Source organism: Eriocheir sinensis, chromosome 60 (assembly GCF_024679095.1).
Source record: "Eriocheir sinensis breed Jianghai 21 chromosome 60, ASM2467909v1, whole genome shotgun sequence".
Lineage (NCBI taxonomy): Eukaryota > Metazoa > Arthropoda > Malacostraca > Decapoda > Varunidae > Eriocheir > Eriocheir sinensis.
The window spans coordinates 4,359,794-4,382,202 of record NC_066568.1 but is presented as its reverse complement, the minus strand read 5'-3'; the positions used below and the strand labels follow the sequence as shown (position 1 = coordinate 4,382,202).

At 38.9% G+C, this 22,409-nt stretch overlaps 1 protein-coding gene across 4 annotated transcripts in view; it reads left to right on the top strand.

Moving 5' to 3' along the window:
* Nucleotides 1–5,771: 5,771 nt before the first annotated feature.
* Nucleotides 5,772–22,409, top strand: part of LOC126985792 (uncharacterized) — a 330,694-nt gene continuing 314,056 nt past the window's right edge. For all 4 annotated transcript variants that reach the window (XR_007739047.1, XR_007739046.1, XR_007739045.1 and 1 more), the window contains exon 1: nucleotides 5,772–5,825. The gene's annotated coding sequence lies outside the window, so the exon portion shown is untranslated. The remainder of the gene's footprint in view (nucleotides 5,826–22,409) is intronic.

Sequence of the window (22,409 nt, the reverse complement as noted above, 5' to 3'; positions counted from 1 at the left end):
TCTGTTTTTAGGAGCGCCATCAGTTGCAGCGCGCAAGCCATCCTCAAACTGTACATATCATTAGTTGGGCCTCATCTGGAGTGTGCGGTGCCGCTCTGGTCACTTGTACCTGTATCCCTGTTTTTACACGTCATTTTTCTTTCTTTTTTTCACTTTTTTATATTTTTTTGTGTTGTGTAATTATTATTTTTTTTTCCCATTGTTCATTTTCACTCCTATTTGTATCTCTGTTTTTACTCCATTTTTCTTTCTGTTTTTACTGTTTTGTGTGTGTGTTGTGTATTTGTATTTTTCTTTTCCCCATTGTTCATTTTCACTTTTTTTCACTCGTTATGGAATCTGTTCAGAGGAGAAGAAGGACAAAATATATTCACGGGTTGAGAGAATATAAGAAAAGAATAATGATGGGATTAAAGATAATGCAAAAAATATACACACGCGTTAAGAAAATTGCTTAATAGTCACTTTTTTCACTCGCTTTGGAATCTGTTCAGAGAAAAACAAAATATATTCACGGGTTGAGAAAACTGGAAAAAAGAATACTGATGGGTTATAAAAGAATGTAAAATATGTACACACGAGTTAAGAAAATTGCATAATATAATCACTTTTTTTCACTCGTTTTGGAATCTGTGTATAGGAGGAGGAGGACAAAAGATCTTCACGGGTTGAGAAAACTGGAAAAAAGAATATTGATAGGTTATAAAAAAAAAGGCAAAAATATACACACGAGTTAAGTAAATTTCAAAACAGTCACTTTTTTCACTCGTTTTGGAATCTGTGTAGAGGAGGAGGAGGACAACAGATCTTCACGGGTTAAGAAAACTGGAAAACAAGAATATTGATGGGTAATAAAAAAAGGCAAAAATATACACACGAGTTAAGTAAATTTCAAAACAGTCACTTTTTTCACTCGTTTTGGAATCTGTGTAGAGGAGGAGGAGGACAAAAGATCTTCACGGGTTGAGAAAACTGGAAAACAAGAATATTGATGGGTTATAAAAAAAAAGGCAAAAATATACACACGAGAAGAGAAGATTGTAAAATATAGTCACTTTTTTTCACTCGTTTTGGAATCTGTGTAGAGGAAGAGGAGGACAAAAGATCTTCACGGGTTGAGAAAACTGGAAAAAAAAAATATTGATGGGTTTAAACAAATACAAAAAATATACACACGCCATAAAAAAATTGCAAAGTATAGTCACGGGCTTAAAAAAAAAGAGTGCAAAATATATTCACGGGTTACGAAAAGTGCAAAAAAACACGGGTTTAAAAAATGCAAAATAAATTCCTGATCAGTATTGCTGCCAAGGGAATGGGAGGTACAGAGAGGGGGTTGGGGGTTCCAGGCTACCCCCCTTCCGAAATTTTTGTTGATAAATCGTAAGGAAGATGTGTATCCCCCCCCCTTTTTTTTTTAGTTCATTTTTTCTTCCTTTTTTTATTTCCTTAATTTTTGTGTTGCGGTGAATTTGTATTTTCCTTTTTTTTTCCTCATTTTTCATTTATCTTTTTTTGTATAGTATTTTTTTATCATGCAAATTCCTTCACCTCTCTCTCTCTCTCTCTCTCTCTCTCTCTCTCTCTCTCTCTCTCTCTCTCTCTCTCTCTCTCTCTCTCTCTCTCTCTCTCTCTCTCTCTCTCTCTCTCTCTCTCTCTCTCTCTCTCTCTCTCTCTCTCTCCATCCAGTTCAGTTTCAAATCCTCCTCCTCTTCGTCCTCCTCTGTACCCCAAATACGTAACCTAATCCTCCCTCCTTTCCTCTCCCTCCTCCTTCCTTCCTCTTCCTCTTCCTCTTTACCCAAAACTCTAGTCCCTCCTCCTCACTGGGTCCTCCTCCTCCTCCTTATCTTTATATTAACGTCCATGGTGAAGTACAGTGTGTTTTATAGGGTAGGAAACTTAGAATACAGAAAAGGGAAGGAATGGAAGGAGAAATGAGAGGGAAGGAGAAATGTAATGAAGGGCAGGAAACTTAGAATACAGAGAAGGGAAGGAATGGAAGGAGAAATGAGAGGGAAGGAGAAATGTAATGAAGGGTAGGAAACTTAGAATACAGAGAAGGGAAGGAATGGAAGGAGAAATGAGAGGGAAGGAGAAATCTAATGAAGGGCAGGAAACTTAGAATACAGAGAAGGGAAGGAATGGAAGGAGAAATCTAATGAAGGGTAGGAAACTTAGAATACAGAGAAGGGAAGGAATGGAAGGAGAAATCTAATGAAGGGTAGGAAACTTAGAATACAGAGAAGGGAAGGAATGGAAGGAGAAATCTAATGAAGGGTAGGAAACTTAGAATACAGAGAAGGGAAGGAATGGAAGGAGAAATCTAATGAAGGGTAGGAAACTTAGAATACAGAGAAGGGAAGGAATGGAAGGAGAAATCTGATGAAGGGTAGGAAACTTAGAATACAGAGAAGGGAAGGAATGGAAGGAGAAATCTAATGAAGGGTAGGAAACTTAGAATACAGAGAAGGACAGGATTAAGTTAGTCAATACCCCCCTCCCTCCCTCCCTCCCACCCTGAAATATGATTCTGTTTTCGCCCGACTCCAGTGGTTCAGAAAAGTGCAAAAAATATTCACGGATTAAAAAATATGCCATGTAAGCGACGGGCGAAAACTCCAAAAATTTGCATTCTTTTAAGATTGATGAAGCGTTGAGGAAACATGACGGCACTTATAAATAGATGAAAGACTTTAATAAGGGTGCTATCAGTAAGGCTCTGGTGGGAAGAGAGCCATGCAAACACGTGGAAAGGCTCAGTAATTGGATGAGGAGCTTTAATAAGGGTGATGTTAATAAGATTCTGGTCGTAAGAGAGCCAGGCGGGACACGTAGTAATGGGTTTAAGCTAGGCAAATTCAGATTCAGTAAAGACACAGGCAAGAACTGGTTTACTAGGAGTGGTGGATGAGTGGCACAGGCTTGGCAGTCATGAGGTGAGTGCCAACATGATAAACACCTTCAAGAATAGGTTTTAAGATATTCATTGATAGGGAGGAGAGGTTGGGTTTGGTTGTGACTGACTGACTGACTGACTGACTGACTAACTGATTGACTGACTGACTGATTGACTGACTGATTTACTGACTGACTTACTGACTGACTGACTTACTGACTGACTGACTGATTGACTGACTGATTTACTGACTGACTTACTGACTGACTGACTGACTGACTGACTGATTGACTGACTGATTTACTGACTGACTGACTGACTGACTGACTGATTGACTGACTGATTGACTGACTTATTGACTGACTGACTGACTGACTGGCTGACTGATTGACTGACTGACTGATTGACTGACTGACTGACTGACTGACTGGCTAACTGATTGACTGACTGACTGACTGACTAATTGACACTGATTGACTGACTGAAGAAATGAATGATTGTTTAACTGACTGACTGACTGACATTAACTGATTAACTGACTGACTGACTGACTGACCGACCTCTTGCAGACTCCTTATGTTCTTGAATAAATAAATAAAAAGATGTAACATAATCCTGCGTTCACCTTGTTCACTTCTTCCATTTTATCCTCACGTCATTTTTTATTGTTTATCATTTGTGTTAATTGCTATTTTTATTCTCTTCTTCCCTTCCCCTTCCTTCCTTCTCTTTATCTTAATTGTCTTCCTCCTCCTCTTTTTTATCTGAATTTAGTTGTTATTCTCCTGTTCCCCCTCTTTCTCTCTCTCTTTTATTGCTGTTATTCTATCTGTACCTGTTATCTCTCTCTCTCTCTCTCTCTCTCTCTCTCTCTCTCTCTCTCTCTCTCTCTCTCTCTCTCTCTCTCTCTCTCTCTCTCTCTCTCTCTCTCTCTCTCTCTCTCTCTCTCTCTCTCTCTCTCTCTCTCTCTCTCTCTCTCTCTCTTTTCATCTTCCTCCTCCTCTCCCTCTCCTCTCCTCTCTCTCCCTCCTCTCTCCCTCTCTCTCATTTGCTTGCTCTTCTCTTTCCTCTCAATTGCCTTCTCCTCCTCCTCCTCCTCCTCTCCGCCTACATTCAATTCCCTTCCTCCCTCTCTCCGTCTCTCTCCCTGCTCTCTTCCTTCCGTTCCTACCAGCTAACACACACACACACACACACACATATATTCTCTCTCTCTCTCTCTCTCTCTCTCTCTCTCTCTCTCTCTCTCTCTCTCTCTCTCTCTCTCTCTCTCTCTCTCTCTCTCTCTCTCTCTCTCTCTCTCTCTCCATCCAGTCAAGTAGTTTCGAATCCTCCTCCTCCTCCTCCTCCTCCTCCTCCTCCTCCTCCGCCTCTTCTTCGTCCTGTTGCTCCACTTACTCTTCCTCCTCCTCCTCTGTACCCCAAATACGTATCCTGCTCCTTCTTGATCTTGGTGTCATTATCAGTAACACTCTTAAAATGAGTGATCAATGTTCTGCAGCGAGTAAAAAAGCCAATATGATGTTGGGATTAATCTCAAGAAACATTGATTATAAATCACCCGAACTTATGAAGAGATTATATTTAGCATTTGTAAGACCACACCTAGAATACGCCGTTCAGTTCTGGTCACCGAACTAAATCAAAGATCAAGTTTTGCTGGAAAAGATACAGCGACGAGCAACCAAACAAATTCCAGCGCTCCGAAACTTGCCATATGACGAGCGTTTAAAGCGTTTAGATATGTTTTCCCTAAAAAAGCGAAGGATAAGAGGGGACTTAATTGAAGTGTTCAAAATCCTTAATGGATTCGACAACATTAACCCAGATAGTCTATTTCAGAGAGACACCAACACAATAACACGCAGCAACGGTATGAAGTTAAAGGGAAACCGATGTAACACATTGGTGCGCAGAAGTTTTTTCAATAATAGAGTCGTCGATCACTGGAATAGACTCCCACCGTCAGTAGTTAGCGCACAGAGTATCAATAGCTTCAAGTCTTCATTGGATAAGTACTTCAGGGATATAAGATTATACTGACCCTTCTTCGCATGTTTTCAGACAGATTGCAGCAAGACCTCAACCTAAATCCATATTATTCTCCCCACAACCTAGATTGCAAGTAGCGTAAGTTAACAACAGAGTAAAACAACAGTTAATGTCCGCATGACAGGTGGAGTGAGGTGTGGGTGCAGTAAGGTGACAGGGTACTGGTGCGTGCATAGTACCGCCGGTAATACGAGGATCAAGCCTCCATCTGTGCCCCTGAAACTACACCTCACCTATCGTGGGTACTAGGAGGGATTCTGGGGCTGCCCTGTGTAGGCCACTCTTCCTCTTCCAGTCTCCCTGTGTTTCTATGTTCTTATGTTCTTATGTAATGAAGCCATTTTCCCCCACAGCTTAGGTTACCAGTAGTGTAAGTTAAGGGTAGTAATTTCCTCTTATTTCTCTCTTTACTGTAAAATTTCCATGTCCCTTTCTTCCTTAAAGGTACATGGTGTTTTCTTCTAACTATTTCCTGCCGGCACGTTGCCGGAGGGAGAGGTGGGTGGGGAGGAGCCTTCATCTATTCTGTCCTGTCCTACCACACGTAGATTACTAGAAATAGCGGTAGTAAACAGACACCCTCGCCATAGACCGATAGGTCTTCTGGTGTCTGTTCATCCTATGTATTCCTATGTATTCCTCCTCCTCTTCCTCCTCCTCCTCTATATCACCCCAGTACTCCCTTCCTCTCCCTCCTCCTCTTCCTCTTCCTCTTGCTCTTTACCCAAAACTCTAGTCCCTCCTCCTCACTGGGTCCTCCTCCTCCTCTTCCTCCTCCTCCTACCCCGGTCCTGTCAGCCAGTCGGGGCGTGCTGGTGTCAGTCCGCGCCAAGCCACAGCAGTGTTCACATCTTGCCCGGTGGTGCCTCCCGCGGTGTGTGGTGGTGGTAGTGGTGGTGGTGGTGGTGGTGGTGAAGGGAGGAGGGGGGAGTATTGGTGGTGGGAGGTTGGGGGGAGGTGAAGGATTGGGTGTTTTTTTGGGGTGGTTGGTAGGGGGGTGATGTGTAGAGTGGGGGATGATTGGGGTGGTAAGGTGTGTGTGTGTGTGTGTGTGTGTGTGTGTGTGTGTGTGTGTGTGTGTGTCAGGGTGTTTTTGTTTTTGGAGACTAACTCTCTCTCTCTCTCTCTCTCTCTCTCTCTCTCTCTCTCTCTCTCTCTCTCTCTCTCTCTCTCTCTCTCTCTCTCTCTCTCTCTCTCTCTCTCTCTCTCTCTCTCTCTTTACTTCCTCACGTGGAGTTTGTTTGTTTGCTTTTTTTCTCTCTTTCCCTCGTGTGTGTTCATATTCTCTCTCTCTCTCTCTCTCTCTCTCTCTCTCTCTCTCTCTCTCTCTCTCTCTCTCTCTCTCTCTCTCTCTCTCTCTCTCTCTCTCTCTCTCTCTCTCTCTCTCTCTCTCTCTCTCTCTCTCTCTCTCTCTCTCTCTCTCTCTCTCTCCTCCAAACTTTCTTTTCTTCTCATCGTTTCGTCTTTAGCAAGTTAAAGTTTCGCGATTAATTATTCGAAGTTTTCATATTCACTTTTTTTACTTAAGTTTTATCTATTTTCCTCTGTTGTCACGCTTCCTGTTTACCGTCATTCATTTGTTTTGCTTCCTGAGACTCCTTTATCTTATCTTAATATCTTACCTCTCCTTATTATGTATTTTATCCCTTCCTCTCTCTCTGGTTTCTTCATTAATTGCCTCCATCGTTTTCACTATTCTTGCTGTTAGTCATCCCTTCCAGCAGTATTTTTTCTGCGTCTCTTTTTTTTTCTTTTTTTTTTCAGTGTAGGAAACAGTGCAAGGGCAACAAAAAGGAAAATTGCTTGCTTCCATCGTTTTCACTATTCTTACTGTTAGTCATCCCTTCCAGTAGTATTTTTTTCTGCTTTTTTCTTACAGTGGAGGAAACAGGTCAAGGACAAAAAAAAAGGAAACAATATTGAAAAAAAAAAAATCCCGCTACTCACGAGTCAAGAGGAGTGGCCGAAAGATAGGTCAATTTTTCTTCATATTCTCTCTCGTTTTTCCTTTAACTTATCTTATTATCTTACCTTGTCTTTCCTTCCTTCCTTCCTTGATATCTTACGAAATACCGAAACTGATGACCCTTTTAGACATTATAAGTTACTCAGTTATCGACGTCTCTCAACAGGTGTTTTTGTATATACTGAAATCGTTAACTTTTTTGTGTGTATTGTGTATATTTTTTTTTCAGATTATGTATTGCTAAGGTTTTGTATATATTCAAATCGTTGACTTTTTTGTGTGTATTGGGTATATATTTTCAGATTAATGTAATTCTAAGGTTTTGTATATATTCAGATCATTGATATTTTTGTGTATTGGGTATATATTTTCAGATTAATGTAATTCTAAGGTTTTGTATATATTCAGATCATTGATTTTTTTGTGTGTATTGGGTATATATTTTCAGATTAATGTAATTCTAAAGTTTTGTATATATTCAGATCATTGATTTTTTTGTGTATTGGGTATATATTTTCAGATTAGTGTATTGCTTAGGTTTTGTATATATTCAGATTATTGATTTTTTTGTGTATTGGGTTTATATTTTTTCAGATTAATGTAATTCTAAAGTTTTGTATATATTCAGATTATTGATTTTTTTGTGTATTGGGTTTATATTTTTTCAGATTAATGTAATTCTAAAGTTTTGTATATATTCAGATTATTGATTTTTTTGTGTGTATTGGGTATATATTTTCAGATTAATGGATTGCTAAGGTTTTGTATATATTCACACCATCGACTTTTTTGTGCATCGGCTATTTTTTTTCTTCAGATTAATGGATTGCTAAGGTTTTGTATATATTTAGATTATTGATTTTTTTTGTGTATTGGGTTTATATTTTCAGAATAATGGATTGCTAAGGTTTTGTATATATTCAGATCATTGATTTTTTTGTGTGTATTGGGTATATATTTTCAGAATAATGGATTGCTAAGGTTTTGTATATATTCAGATCATTGATATTTTTGTGTATTGGGTATATTTTTTCAGAATAATGGATTGCTAAGGTTTTGTATATATTCAGATCATTGATTTTTTTGTGTATTGGGTATATATTTTCAGAATAATGGATTGCTAAGGTTTTGTACATATTCAGATCATTGATTTTTTTGTGTATTGGGTATATATTTTCAGAATAATGGATTGCTAAGGTTTTGTATATATTCAGATCATTGATTTTTTTGTGTGTATTGGGTATATATTTTTCAGATTAGTGTATTGCTAAGGTTTTGTACATATTCACACCGTTGACTTTTTTGTGCATCGGCTATTTTTTTTTTTCAGATTAATGTAATTCTAAGGTTTTGTATATATTCAGATCATTGATTATTTTGTGTGTATTGGGTATATATTTTTTTCAGATTAATGTAATTCTAAGGTTTTGTACATATTCACACCATCGACTTTTTTGTGCATCGGCTATTTTTTTTCGTCAGATTAATGCATTGCTAAGGTTTTGTATATATCAGAGCACTGGCTTTTTTGTGCATCGGCTATATATTTTTTTCAGATTAATTTATTGTTAAGGTTTCAATACGCAGAAAAAATACACTTTCATCAACAGATTAGTCAAAGAGATTAGTGATTCGTATACATATATTTTATTTAGGACTTTTTATATTGTCCTTTTTTTTCTGGTAAGGACATTCCGTTGTGATATTTTAATTCTTTGTTTTTAAGAGGAAGACAAATAAGTGGAAGCCAAATTATACAGAAATCAAGGAGTCGAGACGTGTTGTTTTCGTGTTCTTTTTTTGTTTTGTTTTGTTTTGTTTTTGTTTTTACAGTAGAGGAAGCAACTCAAGGTATAATTGTTTTCGTGTTCTGGTGTGCTTTCTGTATGTTTTGTTTTGTTTTGTTTTCTTAGTACAGTGAAGCAACTCAAGGGCAACAAAAAAACAGTGTAGAAAAAAAGCCCGCAATCGCTACTCCCATAAAAAAGGAAAAGAAAAATGATAAAAGGGAAAATGGAAATATCAACAAAATCAGGTATTTCACGAGTCTTAGTGAAATATCCTGTTTTATAAGAAATAGATACGAAAACAAATCATATAAAAAAGCATAAGTAGTTTCAAGTTTATTATGTACAGCTAAAATAGGGCGGGTGAGAATGAATTTGGGTGATCTTTTGTCTTTTTTACAGCAAGTCGGTTAGTCTGCAACATTAGTTAAATATCCGGCTTTAAAATTTATATATCTGAAAATAATTCATTAGAACAGCATAAGTATTTTTAAGTATATTATGTATTGCTAGTATAGGGCGGGTGAGAATGGCGTTGGGTGATTTTTTTGTCTTTTTTACAGCAATTAGGTTAGTCTGAAACATTAGTGAAATATCCGGTATTGAAATAAATGTATCTGAAAACAAATCATAAAAAATGCATATCTATTTTTAAGTGTATTATGTATTGCTAGAATAGGGAGGGTGAGAATGGTGTTGGGGAATTTTTCTTTCTTTTTTTACAACAAATAGGATAGTCTGAAACAGTGAAATATCCGGTTTTGAAATAAATATATCTGAAAACAAATCATAAAAAATGCATACGTATTTTTAAGTGTATTATGTATAGCTAAAATAGGGAGGGTGAGAAAGGGTGATGTGGGTGTTTTATAAGAAGTAGATACGACTCTGAAGAAAGGAAAAAGGTCTCACGCGAAAAAAAAAAAAAATAACCTTGACTCATAAAAGAAAATACTGTCCAGATTTAATCCATTCATTTTTTTGTAGATGAAACCGACCAGTTAATCGAAGCCATACTATTTTAAATGCGCAATCAACCACTTTTTTGTATATGTGTGTGTGTGTCTCTCCCCCCCCTCCCCCCCCCTTCATGTACCCCCCCTCTCCTCTCCCCTCTTCCTCCCCCCCTCTCCCCCCCTCTCCCCATACACAGAGTCAAACCATAGGAGTCATTTTTCGGCCCTGCAATATTGGAGTGATGAAAAAAAATGTGTTTGCAATTAATAAAAAAAGTAATTGATGCAGGCAATTTAGATATAACGAAAAAGGTAAAGTATTGCTGCTGTGCGTTATTCATCTCTCTCTCTCTCTCTCTCTCTCTCTCTCTCTCTCTCTCTCTCTCTCTCTCTCTCTCTCTCTCTCTCTCTCTCTCTCTCTCTCTCTCTCTCTCTCTCAAATTCCTAAAACACTCACGTACACGATTTTAGGAAACGGAAACGGAATGGAATTTGTTGTTTTCTTATATTATTTATTCTCTCTCTCTCTCTCTCTCTCTCTCTCTCTCTCTCTCTCTCTCTCTCTCTCTCTCTCTCTCTCTCTCTCTCTCTCTCTCTCTCTCTCTCTCGCTCTCTTCTTTCTTTATATTCTCTTTAATGGAGACAAGAAGGAAGCAGGGAGAGAAAGGGAAGGAAGGCGGGAGGGAAGGAGGAAGCGGGGAGTAATTAAGTGAGAGAGAGAGAGAATTCTGATCATTTCATCCATTATTTTATTTCAAGTGGTATCTCTCATTTTCGTGCCCTCGTCTCAGAGTGGTGTGTCTTGCCCCACTTGATAGCGCCGCGTGGAGTGTGTTGGAAAGTTTGCTAATGAGGCGGCGGCGCGAGGTGGAACAATCAGTCTTGCCAGCGCCGCGAGAGGGGGAGAGTTTACCTGCCTCCCGCGCCCTATCTCACCTGCCTCCCCTACCTGTCTCTCTTCGTCCCTCCGTCTCCCTCTCGCTCTCCTTTCCCCTATTATGCCTGACCCTTACTTTGCCTTACCTTACTTTATCTGACTCTCACTTACCTTACATGACTTTACCTTTCTCTACCTTACCTTACCTTACCTCCGTCTCTTCGTCCCTCCCTCCCTCCCTCCCTCATCATGCCTTTCCCTTACTTTGCCTTGCCTTACTTACCTTACTTTATTTTATCCTACCTTACTTGACTTTGCCTCTCTCTACCTTACCTTATACCTTACCTTACCTTACCTTACCTCCCTCCTCTCTTCCCTCTCCCTTCCCTTATTATGCTTAAACCTTACTTTACCTTGCCTTACCATAGCTTACCTTACTTTATTTGACCCTACCTTACTTGACCGTATCTTACTTAACCCTTACATTACCTTACCTTATCATTTCATCCTACCTTTGTTTACTTAACCTTACCTTACCTTACTTTACCCTAACTTTACCTTACCTTACCTTCGTGTCAGCCTTATCTTGCCTTGCTATGATTTACCTTACAATACATTACCTTGGCTTAACTTGCCTACTCTAATCTTGCCTTACCTTACGTTGTTTTCCTTCAACTTATCTTACTTCCAGCTTACCTCAACCTTACCTTACTTAACCTTACTTGACCTTACCTTTCTTTACCTTACATTACCTAAATTTATCATATCATACCTTATCGTTTCATTCTACCTTAACTTAACTTCTCCCTTCCCTTACCTTTCTTTACCTTACATTACCTTACCTTATCATACCATACCTTACCTTTTCATTCTACCCCTTACCTTACCTTACCTTTCTTTACCTTACATTACCTTACCTTATCATACCATACCTTACCTTTTCATTCTACCTTAACTTCCCTTCCCTTCCCTTACCTTACCTTACAAAACCTCACCTTTTGCCTTTCTTCCCCTACCTGTGAAAGAAAAAAGCTTATAATCTGCCTCACCACAAGTTAGCTTACCTTTCCGCGGTTGGCGTTTTCACTTTTACTTTCCTGCTTTTGAGGAAAATAAACAAAATAAATAAAAAAAAAGTAAAACCAGAACATGAAAAATATGACTGTGATTTTTATTTTGTTTTGCTTTTCACTTTTTAAATTATTTTGTTTTTCATTTCCAGTTTTATTTTTTTACTATCTCTCTCTCTCTCTCTCTCTCTCTCTCTCTCTCTCTCTCTCTCTCTCTCTCTCTCTCTCTCTCTCTCTCTCTCTCTCTCTCTCTCTCTCTCTCTCTCTCTCTCTCTCTCTCTCTCTCTCTCTCTCTCTCTCCTTTGCTTCCTGTTGTGTTCTCTTTCCTTTTCCTCCATTTCCTATCCTCCCTCCCTCCCTTCCCTCCCTCCCTCCTCTCCCCTTCTTCTTTCCTCCCTCTCCTTCTTACTCATTCCCTTGCTTCTTCCCTTTCATCTCTCTCTCTCTCTCTCTCTCTCTCTCTCTCTCTCTCTCTCTCTCTCTCTCTCTCTCTCTCTCTCTCTCTCTCTCTCTCTCTCTCTCAATCTCTCTCTCGCTCTCTCTCTCAATCTTCCTTCTCTTTCTCCTCTCTCTCCCCTCCTTTTCTTCCTCCCCCTTCATCTCCTTCCTTTCTTTTCCCTCCCTTCCTCTTCCAAATCTCACCTTTATCGACTTTAACCCTTTCAATCCGTTCCCATTAGCTCTTAGAACCCTTAACTGAGTGTTCAAACCCTTTTATGCACCCTTTAATAACTCCTGATAGCTCGTAATAAGCTGGGATTCGTTATTAACCACGCATTCATCACCTTAATTAACCTTTCATTACCTGCCCAACACCTTGCCTTTACCTGGACTTACCTTCGCCTTACCTGTCCTTCATCCGGGGTTTCCTGATTAGTATTTGATGTGTTCTTTTTTTTTTTTACTCTTTTACTTTTTTTTTAATTAAGCAAGTTTTTTTTTGGCCTAATTACCTGTCTCATACCTGTCTTTTTTTTTTTTTTACACTTCTTCCTCATTTTATCGTATCTTATCCGGTATCTTTTTCATTAACTTTTATTTTATTTTCTTGCAATTTTTTTCCTATTTTCTCATCAAACTTTCTCTCTATTTATATTTTCACTCCTCTCTTCTATTCTTCCATCTTTTTCATCTCCTATTTTCTTCTCTACGTTTTCCTCTATTTTCCCATTCACCTTTTCTTCCTTTTTTCCTTACCTTACCTTACCTTACCTTACCTTACCTTACCTTACCTTACCTTACCTTACCTTACCTTACCTTACCTTACCTTACCTAACCTTACCTTACCTTACCTTACCTTACCTTACCTTATCTTACCTTACCTAACCTTACCTTACCTTACCTTACCTTACCTTACCTTACCTAACCTTACCTTACCTTATCTTACCTTACCTTACCTTACCTTACCTTACCTTACCTTTTGCTTGCCCTTATCCTTACTTACCTTTGTTTTAATTCTTTTTATCTCATTCGTCTTTTCCTTTTTTCCTCCTCTACTTTTTTCCTTTGTTTTCTTTAACCTTTTTTTCTCTCTTCCTTCTTCATCTCTTTGTTTTAATTCTTCTTTTATCTCATTCGTCTTTTCCTCTTTCCCTCTTCTACTTTTTTCCTTTCTTTTCATTAACCTTTTTCTTTCTCTCCTCCTTCATTACCTCTCCAATACCTGTCTTTACCTGCCTTCCCTTACCTCTCATCACTCTTGTTTTCATTCGTTCATTATCTTATACAATTTATTTTCCATTATCTTCTTATTTTCATTTTTCACTTTTTCCATATTTTTCTGATTTTGCTTTCTCTATTTCTTTATCTCATACTTCCCTTTCCTTCCTTCTATCATTTTTCACTTCTTCCTTTATTTTCTGATTTTGCTTTCTCTTTATTTTTTTGTCTCACTTGGCTTTGCTTTATTTTCCATTCTTTCCTTATTTTTCTTAATTACTTACTTTTTCCCTATTTCATATCTTTTCGTTTATCTTTTTCTCTTCTCCTTTATTACCTGCTTTTTACTTTTTCTTATATTTCCTTTCTTTTCATGCTTTTGTTATCTTTTTCCTGCCTCTATTGTTCCATCATTTAATTAGTCGCTTCTCATTTTCTTTTTTCACACACTCATTTTCCTCTCTCACCTTGTCGCTCTTCCTCGTATTCCTCTTCTTTCTCTTTTTTTTTCTTTCATTTCAATTTATTCTTCTCTTTTCCTCTCTCTTCTTCCTCCCTCTCCTCATTTAATTAGTTGATATTTCATTATTCTCGTTTCTCACACTCTCATTTTCCTCTCTCACCTTCTTGCTGTTTCTCATATTCGTCTTCTTTCTCTTTTTTCTTTCATTTCAATTTATTCTTCTTCTCTTTTCCTCTCTCTTCTTCCTCCCTCTCTTCATTTAATTAGTTATGTCTCATTATTCTCGTTTCTCACACTCTCATTTTTCTCTCTCACCTTCTTACTGTTTCTCATATTCGTCTTCCTTCTCTCTTTTTTATTTCATTTTCAACTCATTCTTCTCTTTTCCTTTCTTCTTCCTCCCTCTTGTCATAATTGTGTCCATTCTTCTCTGTTCCTCATTTTATTTGCTCTCCTTCGCTTTCTTCTCCTCCTCCTCCTTTTCCTCCTTTCCCTTGTTAGTTTTTCCTCTCTCCCTTACTTCGTCTTTTCTCTATCATCTGTTTCTGTTTCTCCATTCCTTCATTTCCTCTTTATTATGATTTTTCCTTCTCCTCCTCTTCCTCTTTTCTCCAACTCCTTCTCCTCCTCTTCCTCTTTTCTCCAACTCCTTCTCCTCCTCTTCCTCTTTTCTCCAACTCCTTCTCCTCCTCTTCCTCTTTTCTCCAACTCCTTCTCCTCCTCTTCCTCTTTTCTCCAACTCCTTCTCCTCCTCTTCCTCTTTTCTCCAACTCCTTCTCCTCCTCTTCCTCTTTTCTCCAACTCCTTCTCCTCCTCTTCCTCTTTTCTCTAACTCCTTTCTCTCCTGCATTCCTTTCCATCGACGTGTCTTCTCTCCTCTCTCTCGCTCTCTCTCCTCTGTCATCTCCTCTTTCCTTTCACGTGTTATCTTCTCCACTTTTTATTTCTTTACTCTCTCCACCATTTCCTCTCTCCATTTATATGTCTCTTCCTATTCATGTTTTCTTTCTCTTTGCTCTCTCATTCCACTAACATGTGTGTGTGTGTGTGTGTGTGTGTGTGTGTGTGTGTGTGTGTGTGTGTGTGTGTGTGTGTGTCTTTCTTTCTTTCTATCGTTCTCTCTCTCATTTCAATTCTTTTTAACATCTCTTCATTAGTTGCTTTTCTTTCTCATTCACATAATTCTTCGGCTCTCTGTTTCCTTATTTCAACATACATAAATACTTGTAACATCACTTTACCTTACCTTTCTTTACCTTACCTTACCTAACCTTACCTTACCTTACCTAACCTTACCTTACCTTACCTTACCTTACCTTACCTTACCTTACTTAACCTAACCTAACCTTACCTAACCTTACCTTACCTTACCTTACCTTACCTTACCTTACCTTACCTTACCTTACCTTACCTTACCTAACCTTACCTTACCTTACCTTACCTTACCTAACCTTACCTAACCTAACCTTACCTTACCTTACCTTACCTTACCTAACCTTACCTTACCTTACCTTACCTCACTAATTATCACGATTTCTCTCTCTCTCTCTCTCTCTCTCTCTCTCTCTCTCTCTCTCTCTCTCTCTCTCTCTCTCTCTCTCTCTCTCTCTCTCTCTCTCTCTCTCTCTCTTTCTCCCCTCTTTCTCCTTAGTCTCTCCATTAATCTTCCTCCTCTTCACTCCTCTCATCTCCCTCTCTCTCTCTCTCTCCACTTACTCCTGTCACACCACTCAGAATCTCTCCTCTCAAGCAACGCCTTTCCTCTTTCCCTTTTTCTTTTATTCTTTTCTTCATTGTTTTCCTTTTCTTCCCTTTTCTTTTTCCTCTCCATCTCTATCTTCCGTCCCTCCCCTTTATTTTCGTCTTCCTCGTTTTCCTTTCCTATTCTTTTTTTACTCTTCTTTCTTTCCTTTCCTTTCCTTTTCTTTCTTTTAATCTCCTTCTTTCTTTCCTTTCTTTCCTTTCCTTTTCTTTCTTTTACTCTCCTTCTTTCTTTCCTTCTTTACTTTTTTACTCTCCATCCCTGTTTTCCCTCTTCTCCCTTTCTCATCCTCCTCTCTCTTTCCCTTCTTTTCCTTTCTTATTTCCTCTTTTCCTTATTTTCTTGTCTTTTCTCTTTTCCCTTCCTATTCTCTCGTACTTTCTCCTTTTCCCTATCACTTCTTATCCCTTCCTTTTCATTCTCTTCTTTTCATTTCTTTCCCGCTCTTCGTTCTTGGTCATTTCTCTTCTCCCCTTTCTTCCTCTTTTCTTCCTCTCTCCCTTTTCGTATCTTCCCTTCCTTTTCATTCTCCCCTTTTCATATTTTTCCTTCTCTTCGTTCTTGGTCATTCCTCTTCCTCCCATTTTCTTCCTCTTTTCCTCTCTTTCCCTCTTCGTCCCTATTCCTTCCTGATCATCTCCCTCTCTGTCTTTCCAATCTTTTCCTCCCTTTCCTCTTTCTTTTTCCTAGTCATTCCTCTATTTTCCTTCCCCTTCCTTTCTTCCTTCCCTCTTCCCCCTCTTTTCCTTCCTCCTCTTTCCGTCCTCTCTGTCTTTCCAACCTTTTCCTCCCTTTCCTCTTTCTTTTTCCTAGTCATTCCTCTATTCTCCTTTCCCTTCCTTTCTTCCTTCCCTTTTCCCCCTCTTTTCCTTCCTCCTCTTTCCGTTCTCTCTGTCTTTCCAATCTTTTCCTCCCTTTCCGCTTTCTCGTTTCTAGTCATTCCTCTCCTCTCCTTTCCCTTCCTTTCCTCCCCTTTTCCCCCTCTTTTCCTTCCTCCTCTTTCCGTCCTCTCTGTCTTTCCAATCTTTTCCTCCCTTTCCGCTTTCTCGTTTCTAGTCATTCCTCTCCTCTCCTTTCCATTCCTTTCCTCCCCTTTTCCCCCTTTCCGACTCACTCCCATATCTCTTTTTCCTTCTCCTCCTCCTCTCTTTTCACTCCATCATCTACTCTCCTGGTCATTTCTCCCTCCCTCCCTCTTCCTCCCGTCCTTTCCTCTCTTCTCTCTTCCTCCCCATCGCTTCTTGATCCCACCCCTTTAAACAGTAATGGAACGGCTTCTTTTCACTACCGGTAATTGCAAGTCTTATTAAACTGCGACATGAATCTAAAAAATGAGAAAGTTCAAATCCACAGTTTCGCATAACTTTGAGATAGCTAAGCCTCGCTCTCGCTTTCTCTCGCTTTCTCTCTCTCTCTCTCTCTCTCTCTCTCTCTCTCTCTCTCTCTCTCTCTCTCTCTCTCTCTCTCTCTCTCTCTCTCTCTCTCTCTCTCTCTCTCTCTCTCTCTCTCTCTCTCTCTCTCTCTCTCTCTCTCTCTCTCTCTCTCTCTCTCTCTCTCTCTCAAAATTGAAAAGGGAGAATATAAATGAGATGTAGAGAGAAAGGAAGAAAAACTAACGAAAAGAAGCAAAGAAAACGAGAGAGAAATAAAGACAAAGGAAGAAAATTAATGAGACGCAGAAAGGAAGAAAAAAACAAGCAAACGAGAGAAGAAAAAAGATAAGAAAATTAATGAAAAGCAGAAAGAGGAAAAGAAACAAAGAAAACAAGAGAAATAAAGACAAAGGAAGAAAATTAATGAGCCGCAGAAAGGAAGAAAAAAAACAAGTAAAGAAAACGAGAGAAGAAAAAAGATAAGAAGAAAATTTATGAGCAGCAAAAAAGAAAACAAAAAAGCAAATAAAGAAAACGAGAGAAATAAAGACAAAAAAATAAAATCAATGAGACGCAGAAAAGAAGAAAAAAAAAAGAAAACGAGAGAAGACAAAAGATAAGAAAATAAAAAAAATAAAGCAATTTAAAGTGACACAGACTCGTATCAAAATCTATTCATGCTCTTTTTTTTTTCTTTAATTATATGGACTTGAAAGGGAGACTGACTTAAACGTTTTCCTCTTCCACAACACGAAAAGAGATGCTGAGAGAGAGAGAGAGAGAGAGAGAGAGAGAGAGGTTGAAGGGACGAATATGAGGTAAAGAAGAGGAAGAGAAGGAAAGTGAAGGAATGAATATGTGAAGGAAGGAAAGATAAAGAAAAGGAGAAAGAAAGGAAGAAAAAGAGGAAAGGGAAGGAGAAGTTAAGAGGCGAGAAGAGAGATAAAGAAAAGGAAGTTGACGAAAGAGGAGAAATAAGAGAGATAAATAAGAGAGAGAGGGAAGGAAAATAAATGAGAAAGAAGAGCGTGAATAGAAGAATATGAATAAAAGAAAGAGGGAACAAGCAGGATAAGAGAAAAGGGGGAAGTGGGAGAAGAAGATGATAGGCGAAAAAGGAAAGGAAGAGAAGAAGTGAAGAGGAGTAGAGAAAAAAAGAGGAAAGGAAAGGAAATTAAGAGAAGGAAAAAGGAAGGGAAAGGTAGAAAAAGAGAGAGGAGAGAGAATGAAATGAAAGAGGAAGGGGAAAGGAAAAAGAATAAAAGGGTTAAAAAGAAGAGGGAAAAAGTGAAAGAGGAGGAGAGAAGGAGGAAAAAAAGAGGAAGGAGGAGAAAGAGGAAAAGAGAGAGAGAGAGAGAGAGCAATATGAAGAGCAAGTCAGGTGTGTGTGTGTGTGTGTGTGTGTGTGTGTGTGTGTTGATTATTGCTCCATTTAACTGGTTTTCACCTAACTGCTTTTCAATGTAATAAATTTTTGTCAAGTGTTGAAATCCGGGAAACGCGAACATTTGCGGGGAAAAAAGTGTGTGTGTGTGTGTGTGTGTGTGTGTGTGTGTGTGTGTGTGTGTGTGTGTGTGTGTGTGTGTTCGTTGGTCGTTTTAATTGTGGAATCCATACCTGTTTTTTGTTTTGTTTCTCTTTTTTTTATGTTTTCTTTCAATCTCTCTCTCTCTCTCTCTCTCTCTCTCTCTCTCTCTCTCTCTCTCTCTCTCTCTCTCTCTCTCTCTCTCTCTCTCTCTCTCTCTCTCTCACACACACACACAGTCCATCCATCAGATAAGCAATTTTTTTTTCCCTCTCTATATTGACAACGTTATCAATTTTTTCCCTTTTTTTCCCCGTTATCAATTTTCCGTCTTTCCGTCCACGTGTCTCTAAGGACGATAAGGCAAGTCCAAGGTGAAGAATTTTCCACCTTAGGCTTTTTTTATATCTATTTTTTTGTTTGGTATTGTATTTTTTTTTTCTTTTGGTTGTATTCATTTTTTTTTAGAGAGAGAGAGAGCAAACAGACAGACAGACAGACATAGACCGAGACAACAAAGAGAAGCGGAGCAAATAAACTCACTCTCTCTCTCTCTCTCTCTCTCTCTCTCTCTCTCTCTCTCTCTCTCTCTCTCTCTCTCAACATCTCAGCTTCATTCAAGGCTTCTATTCTTTCCTCCAGTTCTTGTGGGCGAGAGAGAGAGATGGGAAGAGGAGGTGAAGAGGGGAGGAGTGTGAGGAAAAACAGGCGAGGACTGAGATAAGAGAGAGAGAGAGAGAGACGGGCACAGGGAGAGTGGAAGATGAGGGATAGGAGAGAGAGAGAGAGAGAGTTTAAAGGGATGAGGTGAAGCTGAAAGGAAAAGAAAATAAAGAAAAATGAGTGTTTGGGAGGAAAATATTACAGGAAAAGGAAAGAAAGAAAAGGAAAAGAAGAAATATGATGAAAGGAGTGAAGGAAGGGAGAAAAAAAGAGGAAAAAGGACAACTCACGAGAAAAGAGAAAGAAAAGAAGAAGAGCAAACTGATAAACGGTAGAAACTTATCAACGAAGGAAGGAAGAGGGAAAGTATGAGGTAAACGATGAACCCAAAAAAAAAAAGAAACAGAAGGAGATTGAGATGAAAATTAAGAGATAGAGGGAACGAAGGAAGGGAAGAAGGGGAAACGGAAGAAACCGTGAGGATGAAATTATTGAAAGAGAGAAGGAAAGGAAAGGAAAAGGAAGAAGTGAAGATGATAATAATAGCCAGAAAGGAAAGTTGAAGGATCGATAGAAAATTTAAAGTGTAGAGGGGAAAGAAGGAAAGGAGGAAGAATGGAGGAATAGGAGGAAAGACAGATATAGAAGAAGAGAAGGATTGAGAGGAGAACGAAAGTTGAGAAGGGATGGAAGGAGAACAGGAGGAGAAAGAGGAAAGACAAAGATAGAAGAAGATGGAAAGGAAGAATTGAGAAGATAGTTAAAGTGGAGAGCGTACAGGAAGAAGGAAAAAAGGGAGATATGGAAGAAGAGAAGGAATGAGAGGAGAACGAGAGTGGAGAAGGGATGGAAGGAGAACAGGAGGAGAAAGAGGAAAGACAGACATAGGAGATAAAAAGGAAGAATTGGGAAGAAAGTTAAAGTGGAGAGAGTACAGGAAGAAGGAAAGAAGAAGGAAAAATGAAAGAGTGTAGCAGAGGAAGAAGGGAATGATTAAAAAGAAAGATAAACGAGAAGAAGGGAGGGAAGAAAAAAAGATGAGAATTAACCACGAGGGAGAATGAAATATTAAAGGAGAGAGATTGATGAGAGGAGAAGGAAAAGAAAAGGGAGGAGGAGGAGGAGGAAACAAAGATTGAGAGAGAAGAAAAAGGATAAATAAATGAAGAAGAGAGGGAAATGAAAGGAGAAGCAGGAGGAAAGATAAAAAATAAAGAAAAGAAAAAGAAAAATGAATGAAAGGAGGAGGAAAGATAAAGATTGCAGAGGTAAAAAAAAAAAGGAAAATTGAGAAAGGAAAAGAAAAGGAGGAAAAGAAGAAAATAAATGGAGGAAGAAAGTAAAAAAAAAAAGTCAAGTAGAAAAAAACGAAATACAAAACAAAACGAAAAAAAAAATAAAGGAAAAAAAATAAAATGCAGTTAAAAAGAAGAAAAAAGAAAGTGAAAGGAAAGTTAACAGAGGGAAGGAAAAAGAAAGTGAAAGTGGAGGTGTGGGGGGTTGGGGGCTCGGGGGGAGGGGGGAGGAAGGTCATGTAAGAACACAGGTAAAGAACGGCGGAGCTTAATTGTCTTGAGGTTACCGGGGGAAAGGTGCGTCCCAGGTGTGTGTGTGTGTGTGTGTGTGTGTGTGTGTGTGTGTGTGTGTGTGTGTGTGTGTGTGTGTGTGTGTGTGTGCAAGGATGTGTGATTACTCTCTCTCTCTCTCTCTCTCTCTCTCTCTCTCTCTCTCTCTCTCTCTCTCTCTCTCTCTCTCTCTCTCTCTCTCTCTCTCTCTCTCTCTCTGTGTGTGTGTGTGTGTGTGTGTGAGTGCAAGGAATGTGATTTCTCTCTCTCTCTCTCTCTCTCTCTCTCTCTCTCTCTCTCTCTCTCTCTCTCTCTCTCTCTCTCTCTCTCTCTCTCTCTCTCTCTCTCTGTGTGTGTGTGTGTGTGTGTGTGTGTGTGTGTGTGTGTGTGCAAGGATTGTGATTACTCTCTCTCTCTCTCTCTCTCTCTCTCTCTCTCTCTCTCTCTCTCTCTCTCTCTCTCTCTCTCTCTCTCTCTCTCTCTCTCTCTCTCTCTCTCTCTCTCTCTCTCTCTCTCTCTCTCTCTCTCTCTGTGTGTGTGTGTGTGTGTGTGTGTGTGTGTGTGTGTGTGTGTGTGTGTGAGTGCAAGGATTGTGATTACTCTCTCTCTCTCTCTCTCTCTCTCTCTCTCTCTCTCTCTCTCTCTCTCTCTCTCTCTCTCTCTCTCTCTCTCTCTCTCTCTCTCTCTCTCTCTCTCTCTCTCTCTCTGTGTGTGTGTGTGTGTGTGTGTGTGTGTGTGTGTGTGTGTGTGTGTGTGTGTGTGTGTGTGTGTGTGTGTCTCTCTGTGGCTCTCTCTCTCTCTCTCTCTCTCTCTCTCTCTCTCTCTCTCTCTCTCTCTCTCTCTCTCTCTCTCTCTCTCTCTCTCTCTCTCTCTCTCACACCTGAGCTCTATTACAAAGCAACAAAAACGGATATGTGTGTGTGTGTGTGTGTGTGTGTGTGTGTGTGTGTGTGTGTGTGTGTGTGTGTGTTGATCACATAATCTCTTTTCCTCTTTTTTGTTTGTTTCAGAGGTCATTAATTTTTGCTCGAATAATGATGATGATTATGATGATGAAACAGAGGGAAGAGGAGGAGGAGGAGGAGGATTTGTTTATTATTATTATTATTATTATTATTATTATTATTATTATTATTATTATTATTATTATTATTATTATTATTATTATTACTACTACTACTACTACTACTACTGCTACTACTACTACTACTACTACTACTACTACTACTACTACTACTACTATTACTATTTTTATTATTTTATTGTTTCTCTTCTCTCCAATGACTTTCTATTTATTCCTTTTCTCCTCTACGTATGTTTATCAATATTTCTCCTCTTCTTCCATCATTCTCTCTTCCTCTCTTCCCCTCTGTCAATTACCATTTTTCTCTCCTATTTATTTATCATTATTCATTAACTTCACTTTCTCTTTATCATGAATTTCCTATCTATCTCTTTCGCTGCTCCCTCTTCCTTCCTTCCTTCCTTCCTTCTTTCTATTTCCTGTTTCGTGTTTATCTCATTCTGCTTCCCTCTTCCTCCTTTCTCTTTAATGGCTTTCCTCTATTCCCTCTGTTTATTTGGCTTTTCTCTGATTATTTATTTTTTTCTTTGTCTTGTATTCCTCATTTTCTACTTTTTCTTTTTCTTTTTCTTTGTGTTCTGGTTCTTGATCTTTCCTTCTTTCTGCTTCTTCCTCTCCTTCTCCCCTTCTTCCTTCTCTCTTAATCTTCTTCCCTGCTTTACTAATGGATTTTTCTTCTCTCTCCCTTCTCCTCTTCTTCTTCCTCCC